Below are 17,833 nucleotides of genomic sequence, written 5' to 3'. Positions count from 1 at the left end.
GCCCTGTTTGTTGCTATTTAGAGGTGCGGTTGCACATCAGGCGGCAGCATCTCAGGCAGGACAATTAGCACCAGTCTTCCTCGCCAGCCCAAAACATGCTCTGTGTGCTAGGCTGGATCTGAGGAGGCTGCTCTCTCCCTGGGCCAGAAGTACTAAGCTTCAAAAGTTATAAAATAGAGAGTGATAGACCATTAACCATTAATCAGCCATTAACCCAGACTGCCATGTGATAGTCTGGACTTGACAAATAACAGTTAGGAGCTGACTGGTTGGTAATTTATGCCGGGATTTAAGACCTGTGTTGACACTTTCACACCAAAGAAAAATCTGGGTTTTTCAGCAAATTTCCAGGTTGAAAAGCTTTAACCCGGGGATTTGCTTCTGGTGTGAATTGGGGCCAAGCTTCACCCAGGCAAAATGCACTAAAAAATGCCAGGTAATTGCCGGGTGGCCAGTTTAATACATTAAATAAATACATAAGTATATTAATAAATAAATAAATAAATGCATTGAGGGTTTAATAAAAATAAATAAATAAATAAATAGGGGGTAATTGGGTTATCCACCTTAAGATCAGTTTACTAATTTGCATATATCCTCCACTTTTACGGTCATTTTATTTCTTCCTAGTTTCCGTGTGTGCATTTCACCAATGTACTTATATCACCTGAAGGTGGAAAACTGCTAAATGTCCTCTTTTTTATAATCGGAGAGAGAAGATACTAAAAACATACAGTACATGAGTTTGTGTATACATTCTATATAGTTTACCTGCTATATGCAATATAAAACAGTCTAATGATTGTTCTGTCTTCTGTTAATATTGCGCAAGTGTGTACGGGTGACCTGGGCAGACGGGTATGTCGGAGCAACTCCCCATCACTCCTGGAGTACCCTGCTTAAGATCTTTGCACAGTACTAAAAGCAGTACATTACATTACATTTTTTTTTTTTTTAGTATGACAGTAGATTTTTGTATTGTAATATAATCCAAAAATAGAAAACAATACCAGATGGTGAAAATGCTTTAATGAGCAACAAATGAGTGGACAGAGACTGAATTAGACAGTAAAATAAATGAAGTAAATTGTCTATAAATACATAAAAAAAAAAAATCATGTAATTTATGTATATTCATAATTGAAGTTCTGCAGACCTAAGTAAGTCTATCAGGTTTCATCCTCTTTCACAGTGTATTAAAATAGCAGGGGTTCAGCATCTGCTGCCCATACTATATACATATGCATTGGATATATGCATATGTATTGGTTTTACTGTGACTGACAATGACTTCCTATTGCAAGTCCTACCTGTCAGTCACCCGCATGACAGGCAGTCTCATTGTGGGGGGGGGGGGGTGCTCTGGGACTGCCAGTCTGGGCTGCGATAAGCAGAGAGCTTGCTTCCTGTAGGAAGACACTTCCTGCTTTACCATGTAGCCCTAGCCAGCTTCTATGGGCTGCATCTGATGCAACTCATGGGGGTATGGATCATTGGGTAGACAGCAGGATGGTCCAAAAGCATTAGGTCGACACCATTAGGTTGACATGCATTAAGGTCGACATGCAGGTAGGTCAACAGGGTCATTAGGTCGATACAAGCCTTAGGTCAACATGGGGAAGGTTGACAGTCAAAAGGTCAACATGGGGTTTTACACATTATTTTGTCCTGAATTTTACACAGTCGACATGGACAGTGAACCGTAGCACTCGCTGCGCTCGTCGTGCTTCAGGCACGGTGTCCCTAGTGGATGGTAGGGCATGAAATACCGCCTGTCGGTACATGCCGGCTCAAAAAGAATGTGAAAACCTTTTGACTTTCGACCTTCCCCATGTCGACCTAATGCTTGTGTCGACTAATGACCCTGTCGATCTAACCCATTTCGACCTACAGTCATGTCGACCTTCCTGTATGTCAACCTAAATGCATATTGACCTAATGTTTGTCGACCATCATGTTGTAGACCTAGTGACCGTATCCTGCTCATAGAAGTCAGGCTTTTGCGCATGAACAGTACCATTGCCACTACATATGCCAGCCCCATCACCTGTCAGTTGCATTGTAAAGTTCCAAGCACTAGCCTTCAAGGGGGACAAAGGCATAGGTATATTGGCCTCCCTTAATTTATACATTGGCCTCCCTTAGTTTCAAACTTCTTCTGAATCCATAGGCAGGATAATGAGTCAAGTTCGAACAGCGAGTGGTATGCGGCTATATTACATACTTGCCTACCCTCCTGGAATGGCCAGGAGGGTCCCGCAAATCGGATCATCCTCCCGGCCCCCCGATAAGGGGGGCAAGTCTCCCACATTTTCTCCACAGCCCTGGTTCCCCCCTTCCCCGCGGTATAAACCCCTGAATTTCGCGGGTCCGCGGGGAGGGGTCTGGGCTAAAATGACGCGATTCGTGTCATTTTGCGTCATTTTAGCCCCTCCCACCATCCACTGACCCACAAATTGTTGCAGCTGCCAGTCATGGGGGCGGGGCTTAGTGACGTCAGCCTCGACCTGCCCCCAAAACGTAGCCTCTTCCCGCCCCCCTCTCACTCCTCTCCCTGCTTCTCCCGGAGAGGAGTTTGAAGAAGTCGGCAAGTATGGACTAGAGAAGTTATGGTGTTAACTCTCATGGCCGTAACTGCAGAAAATGAAGGATCTGTCAGGAGTTGAAAACTCATAATCAATTATTCTCTCTTTTTTTTATTTAAGAAGAAACTGTCATTTTTTTTCCATTGACATAGTATTTTACATTGAAATAGATTTTATAGAAACTATACATGCAATAGAAATTTGTCGTTTTATCCTCGTTGAATAAACTCTCAAGTCATGGGGATCTGAAAGGAATCCACGTGACTTCTGAAATACAAAAACCTGGCATACAGTAGGAGCAGAAGAATAGCAATCTCCGGTATTGCTGTGTAGGTAAGGGGGAGGCACACTGCATTTTTGTATGAATCATTTCGTGTCTTAAAAATGAGATATTTTTTGCTTCGGTTCGCACTATATTCAGACTAGTGTAGGCACACAACCTAATACACCAAGTACGTGTTTTCAGTGCTGCATCTATACAGCATTTGATTAGAAACCCACTCATTCTGACTCAGTCACTGCACTTTTTTCACATAATGTTTAGATAACTATAGCTGAAGCGATTAGAACACATTGTTCTCAGTGACTAACTCTGTCCACCCTAAGACGATAATGAGTAAACGTTGTGGGTGTTTGTTTTTTTATTTTTTTCTTAAAGCACATTTTCGTGGAAATATCTAAAATTAGAGTTTAATACCTGCGCACTGCTGAGTCTCTCCTAATTTCTTCTTGAAGTACAGCACCTTTGTGGCACCATTCATTCATTGTTTAAGGTTCCATTAACAATTATTATTTATTTGCTTTGCTTCTTGTCTGAGGCAAAATAACGGTGTATCAAACCGTACATCTGACAAACTGCACATCACAGTGCTTGTTTTGTGGGGTGTGGTACGGGACTCCGACAGTCGGGATCCCGACAGTCATTATCCCGACATCGGGATCCCGACTGCCCAGAGTCAGACAGCATGGCGAGCGCAAAAAAGGCCCTTGCGGGCTCGCTGCGCTCGCCACGCTATACGAGCCACCTATTCTATTCTCCCTCTATGGGGGTCGTGGACCCCCACGAGTGAAAATAGCGGGTGGCCGTCGGGCACCCGGCTGTCGCCGGTTTGACAGTCGGGATCCCGACGTCGGGTAAGCGACTGTTGAGATCCCGACTGTCGGGAACCCGTCCGGCACCCGTTTTGTGACCATGGGGGTAAACGTAATGGGTCCTAGTTGCCAGATCATTATCATTTACCAGGTTTTATTGCTTTCAAAAACTCACAGAAAACTTGTATAACAACTAAACTTGCATAGAAACCACTTTTTTTCAGACTCAGGGGCAGATTTATTAAGCTCGGTGAAGTGATAAAGTGTCTGGTATTTATCACCGGCCAATCAGCTTCTAACTGTGAAGTTACAGGCTTGGTATGAAAAATGACAGGTAGGAGCTGATTGGCCGGTGATAAAATCAGACACTTTATCACTTCACCGAGCTTAATAAATATACCCCATAGTTCCTATTGGATCCATTCTTTCTCTTTATGGTGCCTATACAGTGGCGGAACTTGGGTGGTGAGCCCAGGTGCAAAATAATCTGGGCCCCCTCTTCCATCCCAACCCAAGTTCACAATATGCAACATGGCAGTGTGACAGAGAGAGGAAGAGGGTGACAGGGAGAGGCAGTGGGAGGCAGAGTGTGAGATGGAAAAGCAGGGAGTGACAGAAAGAGGGAAACAGGGACAGCAGTGAACCCCTTAGTCATCAGGGGCCCCGGTGCACTGGTGCTGCACCAATGGTAGTTCCTCCTCTGCACCTATACAAAGGTACTTGGATGCTGCCTCAAATTAGCTACAAAATTATGTATACTCACAAATAGGATGAGAATATGAACAACTTTTATTATTGTACGCCAATGACAAAAACAAGGGGTAAAGGAAATGTGTATTATTACGTAAATGCTCTACACAACGATTGGGCACACATTCTCACTCCAAAGCCTTGCGGAAGCCTTCCAAGAAGAGTGGAAGCTGTTATAGCTGCAAAAGGGGACCAGCTCCATGTTAAAGTATACAATGTCATTACAGTCCCTGTTGGTGTAATGAACAGGGGTATGAATACTTTTATCGGTACTTGTGTATTATCTGGGCACCTGATTTTTTCATCGCATGCCATTGTTTTTTTTTTTTTCAATAACTTTTTATTAAGGATTGAGCATAGTTATAACATAATTCACAGTTGCAGTGAGACTTTTGAAAAGCATACATTGACATCAAGAGGCATTCCTTTTGTTTTTGGTATTGTTATCATTCTTGAACACAGTTCACATTCAAAGATAAGAAGACTTAAAGAAAAACATGTGGAGTTACTAAACATTGATAACTAGGGGGCGGCCGCGGCCCGAGCCAGTCCACCACTCATACAGAGGTCGTGTTTGTCGGTAAGTCTATCGGGTTGGGCCCAGTGAGGACACGGGTCTCGTACCATTGGGTGGAACGAAAGCATTTGTGGATTTGTAACTTTAGGTCATTGGATAGTGAATCGATAAAGCCCTCCCATATTTGGAAAAACGTTTCCGTACGTTCTTCTTTTTGGAGGGATGTTTCCACCCACTCCATGTGAAATATGTGAAATAGTTTAGCTCTAAACAGAGGTATAGAAGGAGGGTCTCTTTGGATCCATTGATGCAAGATACATTTGCGGGCTACCGCTGATATTATAAGCATCATCTTTTTGCTTTCTTGAAGAATTGATGTTCCCATTGGGAATATACCCAGGATTGCCCATTCTGCCGACAGTGGGAGGCGATTCAATAAAAATGTAGTGGAGAATCCCTGTACCTGTTTCCAAAAACGTTTAATGGTAGGGCAATCCCACATGAGGTGTTGGAATGTTGCAGTGGGGCTATCACATTTTGGGCAGTTATCTGTGTCTGAGATGCCCATCAAATATCGACGGTGTGGGGAGAGGTAACCGTTATGATAGATGTTGTAAAACATCTCTCTATACATTGAGGCTGGTAGTGTTTTCCATGAGTAGAGAAAGGAGCGTTGTAGGTGTTTTAGTGTGAGTTGAATCGCATGCCATTGTAAAGATCCGATTTTTTATTGTATAGTCACCCATGAGTGATTTCATACCCCCACTATCCAACTACGCATGGAGTTGATTTTATGTAGTGTGGCGAGCGCAGCGAGCCACCGAGCCCGAAGCGTGGCGAGGGGACGCGGATTACTTTACATGTATTCTGCATCCGCTCACCACGCTCGGGGCTCGGTGCCTTGCTGCGCTTGCCACACTATATAAAATCAACTCCATGCGTAGTTGTATAGTGGGGGTATAAAATCACCCATGGGTTACTATACAATTAAAAATCGGGTCTTTACAATGAAAAATCGCATCGCATAAATTGTATGCCACTATATTGCATGCGATGCGATGCGATGTAAAACAATGAAAAAACCGGTGCCCAGATATTACACAAGTACCCTTTTATCCATATAGTGTAGCAGGTGTAAGGTGATTGGTTGGAACGTATATATAATCTGTTATGTCTCTTCCCTTGTGGCAGACAGAGCTGTATCCAGTGGAAAAGAGGGGCATAACTTCCAGAGAAAATAGTCACCTGCCCCCAGCCAATGTTCCCTCTAATTTTACGAAGGCTGTGTGCGGCAAAAGATTTTGGCTGTGCAACTTTGGAAGGAAATGTAAAATTTTGTGCGTCACTTATATATAACTGGAAAATGACGTTCAGCATTTGTGTTAACTTTACTTCAAAATGATATTAAACATTTAAACATTCAAAACACAGCACACAATTTAGTTAATGGGTGAAACACACATTCATTGAGTCCACAACTGCAAAAAGGGACCACTGCTGCTTTGTGCGCTCTGTTCTAATGTCTGTGCGCACGCTCGTCGAGTTGTGTGCGCGCGCGCACAGCTTAGAGGGAACACTGCCCCCAGCTCCAAGCCTGAGGGGCATCTACATGTATAGCGGCACCTGTGTTTTCACAGTGGGATCCAAGTGTGATCGCTGCTCTTCCAATGGAGCTCTGCGGCATAATGACTGCTGCTACATAGCTAATTAGCTCTTTCCCAGGTAAATTAGCTCACACCTGCTCCTGACTGGTACTGCTCAAGCTGCACAACAGCAAGCAACTGTGAACCCTCCGCTGCTGCTCTACAGTGAAGTGTGATATATGGGTGGGAAGGGGCACCAAACTCTAGCTTGCCTCCGGACAACAGGGATGAACTCATGCCCCTGCAGGAAAACACCACCAAAGTAAACTGACTGCCAGAAGACGAATGTTAATTATCACACACTGTAAGGTGGGCAGTAACCGAATGACTCCTTACATACTCCCTCCTTTCTTGTTACATCCAGGCTTCCATATGCAGGAGAAGTAGTTGCTAGAATCAAGTGTGAGAAATGACCTTTCACGCTCAACCACGTGACACGCGATGCCAAGGTGCCTTGCATTGTCACTATCCACGCCACCATCTATTGCCTTTAGCAACCAGGTGGTGAGCTACGAAAAACACAGTGCCCACGCTTAGCGAGGGACGCGAGCCCACATTGATACATTCAAGCTACGATGCTCAGACCTTGCTCCTCCCCTTGTTGTGCCGTGTCACGTGCTTGTGACATCAGGAGTCCTTTCTCCAACTAAGATCTAGGGCCTTATTCGAGTTCACTCTTTCAGACAAAATCCTTCTTAGATGGACAAAACCATGTGCACTGCAGGGGGGCAGATGTAACTTGTGCAGATCTAATTAGATTTGGGTGGGGTTTTACTTCAAAGTGAGATCTATATTGCAGTGTTAAAATAAAGCAGCCAGTATTTACCCCGCAAAGAATCACCAAAAAAATCACCAAATCTATTTCTATCTGCACATGTTACATCTGCCCCCCTGCAGTGCACATGGTTTTGTCCATCTAAGAAGGATTTTGTCAGAAAGAGTGAACTCGAATAAGGCCCCTAGACCTAACCATACAGGAAGCAAAGTGGTCTGCATGAGTGACCACTATATCTTAGCTCAATATAATGTTTACATACACTGGAATTTGTAGTTTAAGGTGGCAAATCAATTGTGCTGGACATCTATAGGAATGGGCACCCACAGGGCTATTTTTTAGCAGGCTCCAGCAGGAACTGATGCCCTTATTCTAGATCACTCTTTCTGACAAAATATTTCTTAGATGGACAAAACCATGTGCACTGCAGGGGGGCAGATTTAAAATGTGCAGAGAATTAGATTTGGGTGAGTCATTTTGTTTCTGTGCAGGGTAAATACTGGCTGCTTTATTTTTACACTGCAATATAGATCTCACTTTGAAGTAAAACCCCACCCAAATCTAATTCTCTCTGCACAAGTAACACCTGCCTCACCTGCAGTGCACATGGTTTTGTCCATCTAATGCTGGCTACACATCAGACCAACTTTGCTCCAACCATCCAACTAGTTGGTTGGATGGAATAAAAACCTGGTACTGGATGGGAGCAAATGTAGTTTGTAATTAAGTCATTTGTTTCCCAAATCGGAAAATGGACAACAACTGTCACTAAGACAATGTACTGTAGTTGGACCTATTTGAAACAATTTCACTGAATGTTTTTGTCCATTCTCCTGAGTTTGTGAGCAAATTGCTTATTGGCATTTGCCCCCATACAGTACCAGATTTTCAGTCCAACCAACCAACTAGTTGGATGGTTGGAGGAAAGTTGGTCTGATGTGTGGCCAGCATAAGAAGGATTTTGTCAGAAAGAGTGAACTAGAATAAGGGCCTCAGTTCCTGCTGGAGCCTGCTGAAAAATAGCCATGGGCACCCATAAGTATATAATGCACATGAAAGCACATGTTTAGCCATGAAAAATGACTAAACAAACCTAAAGTTCTTGTTTGGGTGTCTAGTCTGTGCAACAATTGAATTCATTGATAGAGGCTCATTCGTATAGGCCCCAGAGCTTGGTACAATTGAATCACGCCAAGGGCTACCATAGGTGCAGGGGGTGCAGCTGCTATGGGGCCCAGAGCTGAGAGGGGCCCACCTTGCCTGTCAAAGTATCATGTGCTATATACATTTTTCAACATTAGGTGATGAATATTGGCCCTTACAAACTTTTGCTATGGGGCCCACATGTATATAGTTACGTCACTGAATCACGCCCTAAGACAGGCATGTCCAAACTATGGCCCTCCAGCTGTTTTGAAACTACAAGTCCCATCATGCCTTGCCACAGTTTTATTATTAGGGAATGCTAAAACTTTAGCAAGGCATGCTGGGATGTGTAGTTTCACAACAGCTGGAGGGCCATAGTTTGGACATGCCTGCCCTAAGAGTAGAATTTCTGCAGGCCTCTGTTTGGAACCTCTCTCTCTTTGCTGGACATAATATAAAGCAGCATTTTTAAACCACTGTGCCATGGCACACTAGTATGCCTTGAGCCAGGGCCGTCTTGACAGCATTGTGGGCCCTAGGCAAAGCTATGCACTGGAGCCACTATTTAAGTTAGAAAAATAACTTTTTTCTCTCTGCATGTTGACATAGACACTCCAAAAACATGAAAACTTTTGACAATGTTGACCCTTTGACTGTCGACTTTTCGGCAATGTCAACCTTTTGACCATGTCGACCTTTTCACTATGTCAACCTTTTTGACTGGTGACCTTTTGACCATGTTGACCTTTTGACTATCGACCAATAGCTGTTAACCTTTTGTTTGTCGACTGATTTGTTGATTGCTACAGGCAGTACTGGTTCTATTATGTTTGTGTACTTATTATAGTATGTTTGCCCTTTTCCTGACCACATATTTATATTAATGGTACTTGTTTCCTAGCACGGCCACAACGATCATGATCGTGGGCATCGTGAGGAAAAATCGGGGGCTTCGCGGCCATCGCATGCACTAAAAAATCGGGTGCGATGGTAACAACGCAATGCCCACGATTTACCCATAGGGAACAATGTTAAATGCCTCAATTTACCCGCGATGCCCCCGATTTCCCATGGGAATCAATGTTAAATGGCTCAATTTACCCAAATCATCATAGGGAACAATGGTAAATGGGCCAGAAAACCCAAAAAACACAGCTGAACAGTGAAATGTCCCCCCAAAAGTAGTTTACGCCACCCCACGATCAACGCGAACCCGAAGCGTGGTGAGCGCAGCGAGCCCGCGAGGGGCGGCGTTACGCGTCCTCCGACCTTTTCATACCCCCACTATCCACGTCGGCGTGGAGTTGAGAATAGAAGCCTGAAGCGTGGCGAGCGCAGCGAGCCCCGCGAGGGGACGCAGATATCTGTGAAGCCAGCGAAGGGACGCGTTTACCTGTGAAGGTATCCGCCTCCCCTCGCGGGGCTCGCTGCGCTCACCACGCTTCGGGCTCGGTGGCTCGCTGCACTCGCCACACTATTCTATTCTCAACTCCACGCCCACGTGGATAGTGGGGGTATGAAAAGGTCGGAGGACGCGTACCGCCGCGGGCTCGTTGCGCTCGCCACGCTTCGGGTTCGCATTGATCGTGGGGTGGCGTCAACTACTTTTGGGGGGACATTTCACGGTTCAGGGGTGTTTTTTGGGTTTTCTGGCCCATTTACCATTGTTCCCTATGATGATTTGGGTAAATTGAGCCATTTAACATTGATTCCTATGGGAAATCGGGGGCATCGCGGGTACATTGAGGCATTTAACATTGTTCCCTATGGGGAAATCGGGGGCATCGCGTCTGGACCATTTAAGCCTTTTTTAGCCGCATACGACGCGACCGACACGATATTGACTTCTTTCAATGCATTTCAATAGGAAAATCGGGGGCATCGCGTCGGTCGCGTTGCAGACCACTAAAAATGACACCCGATGCCCGCGATTGTGGCCGTGCAAGGAAACAAGCCATGGGCAGTTCACTGCTCTGCACTCTCTGCCGACTGTCACCTGACTGTCACCCCGCTGCTATTCTCTCGGTGGGTGGGCGGCCGCGACGGAGCTTAAATAAATAAAAAATGACAGCGGGGGGCACAATGCACCCTGACCCCTGGCCCAGCCTGTCATCTCCCCACCTTTCGCTATCACCGGGTTTGCTGCAGTGAATGGCTGCGGAATCTCCTCCATCTCTGCTGCAGGGAGGGGAGAAAAAAAATCATCAGGGGATCCCAGCCCCGCTACTCAAGGCATATTATGCACCCTGACCCCCGGCCCAGCCTGTTATCTCCCCACCCTATCCCTATCGCCGGGTGCCAGCAGCTACAGTCTGTGCTTCCTCCTGCTCACCCCTCCCCTCCGGCTTTTCTATTGAAGTCTCCGGTGCCGGCTTATGGCAAGCCGGGGGCAGGGATGGTGCGCTGCCAGGGATGGTGATTGACAGTTTAGCGGCGCTGCCCTGACCCGGGGAGGCAGTGGTGTTTTTTTTAGGGATCGCTCCCCATAAAAAACTCGCTCAGTAGGGAGCGCTCCCCATAAAAAAGTCACCCAGTGGGGAGCGCTTTGTAAAAAAAACCCACCATTGAAGGGGTTAAAGATCCAATTGTCCAAAGCATGTTACTTTCTAACAACCAATGGATTTAAAGGTACAGTATCACATTTTTACTCTCCAATGTCCAGGGGATCATAGCTTAGGAAACCCTAACTATGATATGAGGTCTGATGATTCACACTGTACTCTGAGACCAAGGAGAACACTGCGCATTGTTTAAAAAAAATAAAATGTAAATATTGTAATTTTATAATATTGTAATTTTCATTGAAGCGTGTGGTCCCGATCTCCCCACCTGGTTTTACATCATCTCCGTGCTGCGGCCAATACCTTTCGTTACCAGTGTTTGGCAGCTGCTAGATTTACATCCACGCTCTGGAATGTTCTTTTCCAGCAATCACATCCGGCACTGGGAACCATTCCAATCCTCATTAAGTGCAGCTTTAATGGTCTCTGGTCTGGATCTTTTGTTGGTTTTTCTGGCAATCGCAGAAATCTAGTGGCTATTATAAGATCCCGCTACTGATATTTTGCATGGGCCCTGCAAAATCAGTATGTAAAAATATATGACATATTTCCTGCCATAGGTAATGCTTCTTTTACTAAAATTTAAATAGCTATAAATGTATTTTAAAGGTCAATGAGAATTCTCTGTTGAGGATGAACAGAAATACTGCAGGCATCTGGGATACAGAGTTCTTCCAGTATGTGTTTATTTGGGATACGTATAGAAATGATGGTTTATCTGCTTGGTTCTGTTTATTTAGTTTACATATATATATATATATATATATATATATATATATATATATATATATATATATATATATACTCCAAACAGATGTACAGCACTCCAGCTTCTTTGAAGAAAAACTTTTATTAGCTTTGTAGCTTTAGCAACGTTTCAATACGATTTACGTATTATCATCAGGCTACAGGTACATGCACATACAAGATTTAAATAGCAAAGTACACGTCACATGGCCGGAGTCCACACCCAGCCGGGTGACGCCTCCAGATGATGTCATAATTCAACGTTACCACAATCAGTGAAACAAAAATAGCAATATAATAAAAAACACATATAAAAGAAAAACATACCACATTTAACATACAACAGCAGCAGCAGTGCGTGTGGTTACCCGCAGTTTCTAAAAAGTTATTATTTGTAGGATAAAACCATAGCGGGCTGTGAAGAAAAGTTATAAAGAAAGACTATCTTAACACTACTAGTAGGAAAGGAGAACATTTAATGTAATAGAACATTTAAACTAACGTTTTCATTTAACCCATTGGGTGTCACAGTACCTAAATTAATAATCCATTTTGCCTCACATTGTAACAGGGCAAGGCCACGATCACCCCCTTGTAGTGAGGAGGCAATGTGGTCTATCATCCTATATCGCATAGTGGACAAATTGTGTCTAGCAGATAGGAAGTGGCGGGCCACTGGTTGTTCAGTGGTTCCCTTCTCCCAAGCCTTTGTAACTGCAGAACGGTGCGCTGCCATTCTTTCTTTGAACGCTCTTTCCGTTTTACCAATATAGCTAAGTCCACACGGACACACTATTTGGTAAACGACGTACCTTGAATTACAAGTGAGTGTATGTCTGATACTAATAGGTTTACCTGTTTGTGGATGGCAAAAAGTAGGTCCCGCAATCATATATCGACAAGTGGTGCAAGTACACCGTACACAACCCAATTTTCTGGATCTATCAACAGGGGGTGTATATGTCCTCACCAAAAAGTCTCTAAGGTTAGGGGGGCGTTTGTAACTTGACAACAGTCTAGTGGACCCCAATCCTAGATCGGAATCTGTTTGAACCATAGGCCATAGTTGTTTCGCTGACTTATTGATCAATGGGCTCATCTGATTGAATGTGTTAACCCATGGGAAAATGGGCTGGTCATTAGTTTTAATTTTTGATCTTTGCAGTAGACGATGTCTATCTAGTTTCAAGATTTTTTCTTTAGTTTGGAGAAGTTGTATTTTATCATACCCACGTGATATGAATTTATCAACCATAGCGTCCATCTGTGTTAAAGCCATAGTTCTCTCAGAATTAATACGGTAAACTCGTAACAGTTGTGAGTATGGCAACCCATGTATCAAACCTTTAGGATGGCAACTAGAAGGTAACAATAAATTGTTTCTATCGGTTTCCTTGGAGAACAAACAAGTACTAATAATACCTTCATCTAGACTGATATTCACGTCTAAGAAATGTATTTGGCTGTCACTATATGTAAAAGTCAATTTCACAGGGCTCTCACTTCTGTTATGGCTTTCAATAATTTCAATGAGGTCATTAGGGTCACCCCTCCAAAAAATTAGGAGATCATCTATGTAGCGGGTGTAAAGTGCAATCCTACCCGCTACATAGGGATCAGAGAACAACAATTCCTTTTCAACTTTAAACATAAATATGTTAGCGTAAGACGGCGATACAGCAGCACCCATCGCACATCCGATGTTCTGCACAAAGAACTTATCACGATACAGAAAAAAATTCTTTGTGAGGATCAATTTTAATAGATTGGTAATTAGACCAATATCCGGACCAGTGTAATTAATATTGTCGGTTAGGAAATCGCTTAATGCCGCCAACCCATCGGTATGAGGAATAATTGTATAAAGGCTACTCACGTCAACCGTGAATAGCCATATATCATCCCCTCAATATGGAGTTAATTCCAATTTCCGAAGCAATGAGGTGGTATCTAAAAGATAGTAAGGATGTAACCTTATACATGGCTGCAATAAACTGTCTATATACACCGACAACAATTGGAAAAGCGATTTCCTAGCCGACACTATCGGTCTACCGGGAGGTTCTGTCATAGATTTATGCAGTTTAGGAATGCAGTAAAAAACTGGCACAATAGGATGGGAAGGTATAAGGCTGCTCATAAGTTTTTTGGAAATTAGTTTAGAATCAACACCCGACTGTAAAACATCTCTAAGGTCCCTACTAAAAACATCAGTGGGATCCTTGGTCAATAAACTATAGGTGGACTCGTCACTCAAGTGCTTCATAACCTGTGTATGATATTTGTCCGCATCCTGAATGACGAGAGCGCCACCCTTGTCAGCAGACCTAAAAATCAACGAACTATTATCACGCAATGCATTTAGAGCCAATCTATCCGACTTACTGAAATTACTTTTAATGTTAGTACTGCAAATGGGGATATTATCAACAACATTCTCATTCAACAGCCTCATAAACGTTTTGATAGTGGGATTAAACGATTGTGGCTCAAAGTCAGACTTGGGCAACAACTTAGTGAGTTGTACAGGTAGAACTTCAGGTGGTGTTACTGGAGGCAAAGACGGGTTTTTTGCAAAATGTTCCTTAAGTTTGAGTCCACGGTGTAATCTGTGTTGGTCGACCGTCCAGTTAACTTTAGAAAGGTTAGAGGAAGGGCAAAACGATAAGCCTTTTAATAACACCTTGTGTTCTGCAGGTGTCAACTCGTACGATGATAAATTTATTACAAGGTCATGATTTACACAGGTGGTTTCGCTGGTCGCCCCCTTCTTTTTTTGATGACGATGGCCTCCTCTACGGGTGTACCCACGGGACCTCCTATGGCATGTGCCCGGGTATGTACCCCCGCTGGGTGGGTGGTCTTGTAGTTTTTTGACCCCCCTCTATGGGCATCAGAGTCACTATTTGAGGAGTTAAATTCAGTTGAAGAGGCTTGCTCAAAACCCCCCCTATTACGTTGTCTTCTAAAGAAGGGCTTTCTGGGGCCAGTAGTTCTACCTGCGTCAGACCATCTGTAAACCGTGTTTGATTCATAGTCATTGTCCACTTTATGTCTCTTTTCTTTTTTGAATTTAATTAGATCTCTTTTATATATTTGAATCTGGCTATTTAATTTCTCATACCAGTCAGTACCAGAATCGGACTTCAACCCATCTTTATGTAAAGCCTCAAATGCATTAATTTTCTCATCTACAATATCCATCTCTTTTTTACACTGTTCAACAATCAATAAAATGAGGTCAAACGAACATTTGTTCATAATAGAGACCCACCTACGGCAGAATGTGGGATCATTTCTACCGATAGTGGGCCCATTTTTCATTCTCAGACCTCTAGGGATCTTCTTAGACCTATGGTACTCACTGAGTGTCAGCCCATGGTAGTAGTAGTCCGTTTGTCGTTTATGCAGCTTTAGTAGGTCCTTAAATAAATCTTCCAGAGGGGTGGCTTCAGGAATTATGGCAGGTTTGAACAATATGGCTTCTGCCTCAGTCTCTGAAAAACTCAGGATATCTCCTAGTTGAAATTGGGAGAGTTGGACGCCAATCCCCCTGTCATCAACGATGTCCTCCGCCATTAAGCACGCTGTGAGTTGCAGTTCAGACAGAACCGTGCTCCACAAAAACGGATTTGAATCACCAGTGCAGATACGAACAGAAGTAGAAATCACCTGAAGATACAAATCAGAAGGGGTGCCCTGATCAGGATAGGTAGTTAGCAGGCAAACTGCAAATGTCCTTTCCAATACACGATACAGGTGATCCGGCACAGCCTCTTTCAATGGTGCTTGAGCGGGTGCCAGTACAGCAAAACTTGCGATACACTCCAAACAGATGTACAGCACTCCAGCTTCTTTGAAGAAAAACTTTTATTAGCTTTGTAGCTTTAGCAACGTTTCAATACGATTTACGTATTATCATCAGGCTACAGGTACATGCACATACAAGATTTAAATAGCAAAGTACACGTCACATGGCCGGAGTCCACACCCAGCCGGGTGACGCCTCCAGATGATGTCATAATTCAACGTTACCACAATCAGTGAAACAAAAATAGCAATATAATAAAAAACACATATAAAAGAAAAACATACCACATTTAACATACAACAGCAGCAGCAGTGCGTGTGGTTACCCGCAGTTTCTAAAAAGTTATTATTTGTAGGATAAAACCATAGCGGGCTGTGAAGAAAAGTTATAAAGAAAGACTATCTTAACACTACTAGTAGGAAAGGAGAACATTTAGCCTGATGATAATACGTATAAAACACAATTGGAGCAATTTCCCATGATATGCACGTAGTTCAAAAGGATATAATTAGACTTCAGAAAGATAACTACCAACTCTGGAATAAGATAGATGAGATGGAAAATCGGTCAAGGAGGAACAATGTGAGAGTAGTTGGCCTCCCAGAAAGTGTTAAAGGCCCAGCCCTATCGGACTTTGTCACCAAAACATTGCCCGGACTACTAGGAATAACAGAGGAATGCAAAGATTTAGTGGTTGAGAGGGTCCACCGGCTTGGATACATCCCCAAACATAATGACCCGAGACCCAGACCTATCCTGTTCCGATGTTTGAATTATCTTCATAAAGTAGCGATATGGAGGGCATCACGTAAGATCCAAAACCTTATGTGGGAGGGAAAACGACTGAGATTGTTCCAGGACTTCTCGGTGGAACTATCTAAGCAGAGAAAAGCCTTCTCCCCTATTTGCACCCAATTAGTGGAAAGGAAACTCAAGTTCGCACTAATGTATCCAGCTCGTTTGAGGATCTTTTGGGAAGACACTCAATATGACTTCTCCGACCCTGACGATGCTAAAGGGTTCCTTCGAGAGAAATTCTCCTCAGCCTTGGCGGATATATCGGATGCATGATTTGATTGCAACACAAAGTACTCGTAACTGTCAAAAGATTTATAACTAAATGGAACTCTGCATATTGGCCCACTAGAACTGGGGTTCAGTATATACATGCTACAAAAATTTACTAACAAATATCCATTTTCTTCTCCTTCTCACCCTACCCTTATACCCCTTCCCCATCCCCCCTCCCCCTCACTTTCCCCTTCCCTCCCCCTCCCCCCCCCCTCCCACTGTCCCTTTCTAATATTTTTGTATTTGGTCTCTCACAGAGAAATACCTTAGTCAGGTCGTAAAAAGTTTTATCCTAACAGTATTAATAGTTCAACGAAAAAAAAAAAAAAAAAAAAAAAATATGGGATCATGCCCAGGTACCAAATTCCCATGCTTCGTATTCATATAAATACCAGAAACCTTGATATAAGGTTCACTACTCAGTTTGCTAAATTTAATAGTTTTCTGCGGAATGTCCATGTATTAGTTGGATTGATGAGTGCGTTGATCGCACTAGTTTGTATTTTTCTTGTGTTCTCTCCCCTGTCTTGTGCATTTATGTCTTCCCTCCCTGGTCCTCCCTCAATGTCTTTACAGAATAACAGAAGAACAGATGAGAAGATAAGAAAACATATTGATCGGATGTCCTTCACCACAGCCCACCCTGACTCCCATGACTGAAATTAAAATAGGCTCCCTCAATGTGGGCGGCTTCCATTCACCGGCTAAACGCCGTAAGGTACTGGTTTATCTACAGAAACAAACCCTAGATATAGTATGCCTCCAGGAGACACATTTGCTACCCCCAGAAGTCCTAAAACTTCAAATGATGAAATGGAGAGTATTAGCCTCAGCCCCTTATAATTCTAAATCAAGAGGTATTGTGATCCTTGCCTCTAAGTCTCTTCCGGTTGAGGTCACCTCAGTACAAGCAGATGTAGAAGGTAGATATCTAATAGTAGAAACCAAAATCAAAGACAAACCACATATCATATGCTCAATTTACGCCCCCAACACGTATTCTAAAGACTTCTTTAAAAAAATTATAGCCTTACTCACTCCGCATATGGCTTCACCATTAATTCTTTGTGGAGACTTCAATCTCACAGCCCACCCTATACTAGACCGTTCTAACCCCAATGCCAAATCAAGACAC

Source organism: Crinia signifera, chromosome 3, assembly GCF_055691185.1.
Source record: "Crinia signifera chromosome 3, ASM5569118v1, whole genome shotgun sequence".
Classification (NCBI taxonomy): domain Eukaryota; kingdom Metazoa; phylum Chordata; class Amphibia; order Anura; family Myobatrachidae; genus Crinia; species Crinia signifera.
The sequence above is the reverse complement of the archived record's forward strand: the minus strand, read 5'-3'. Positions refer to the sequence as shown.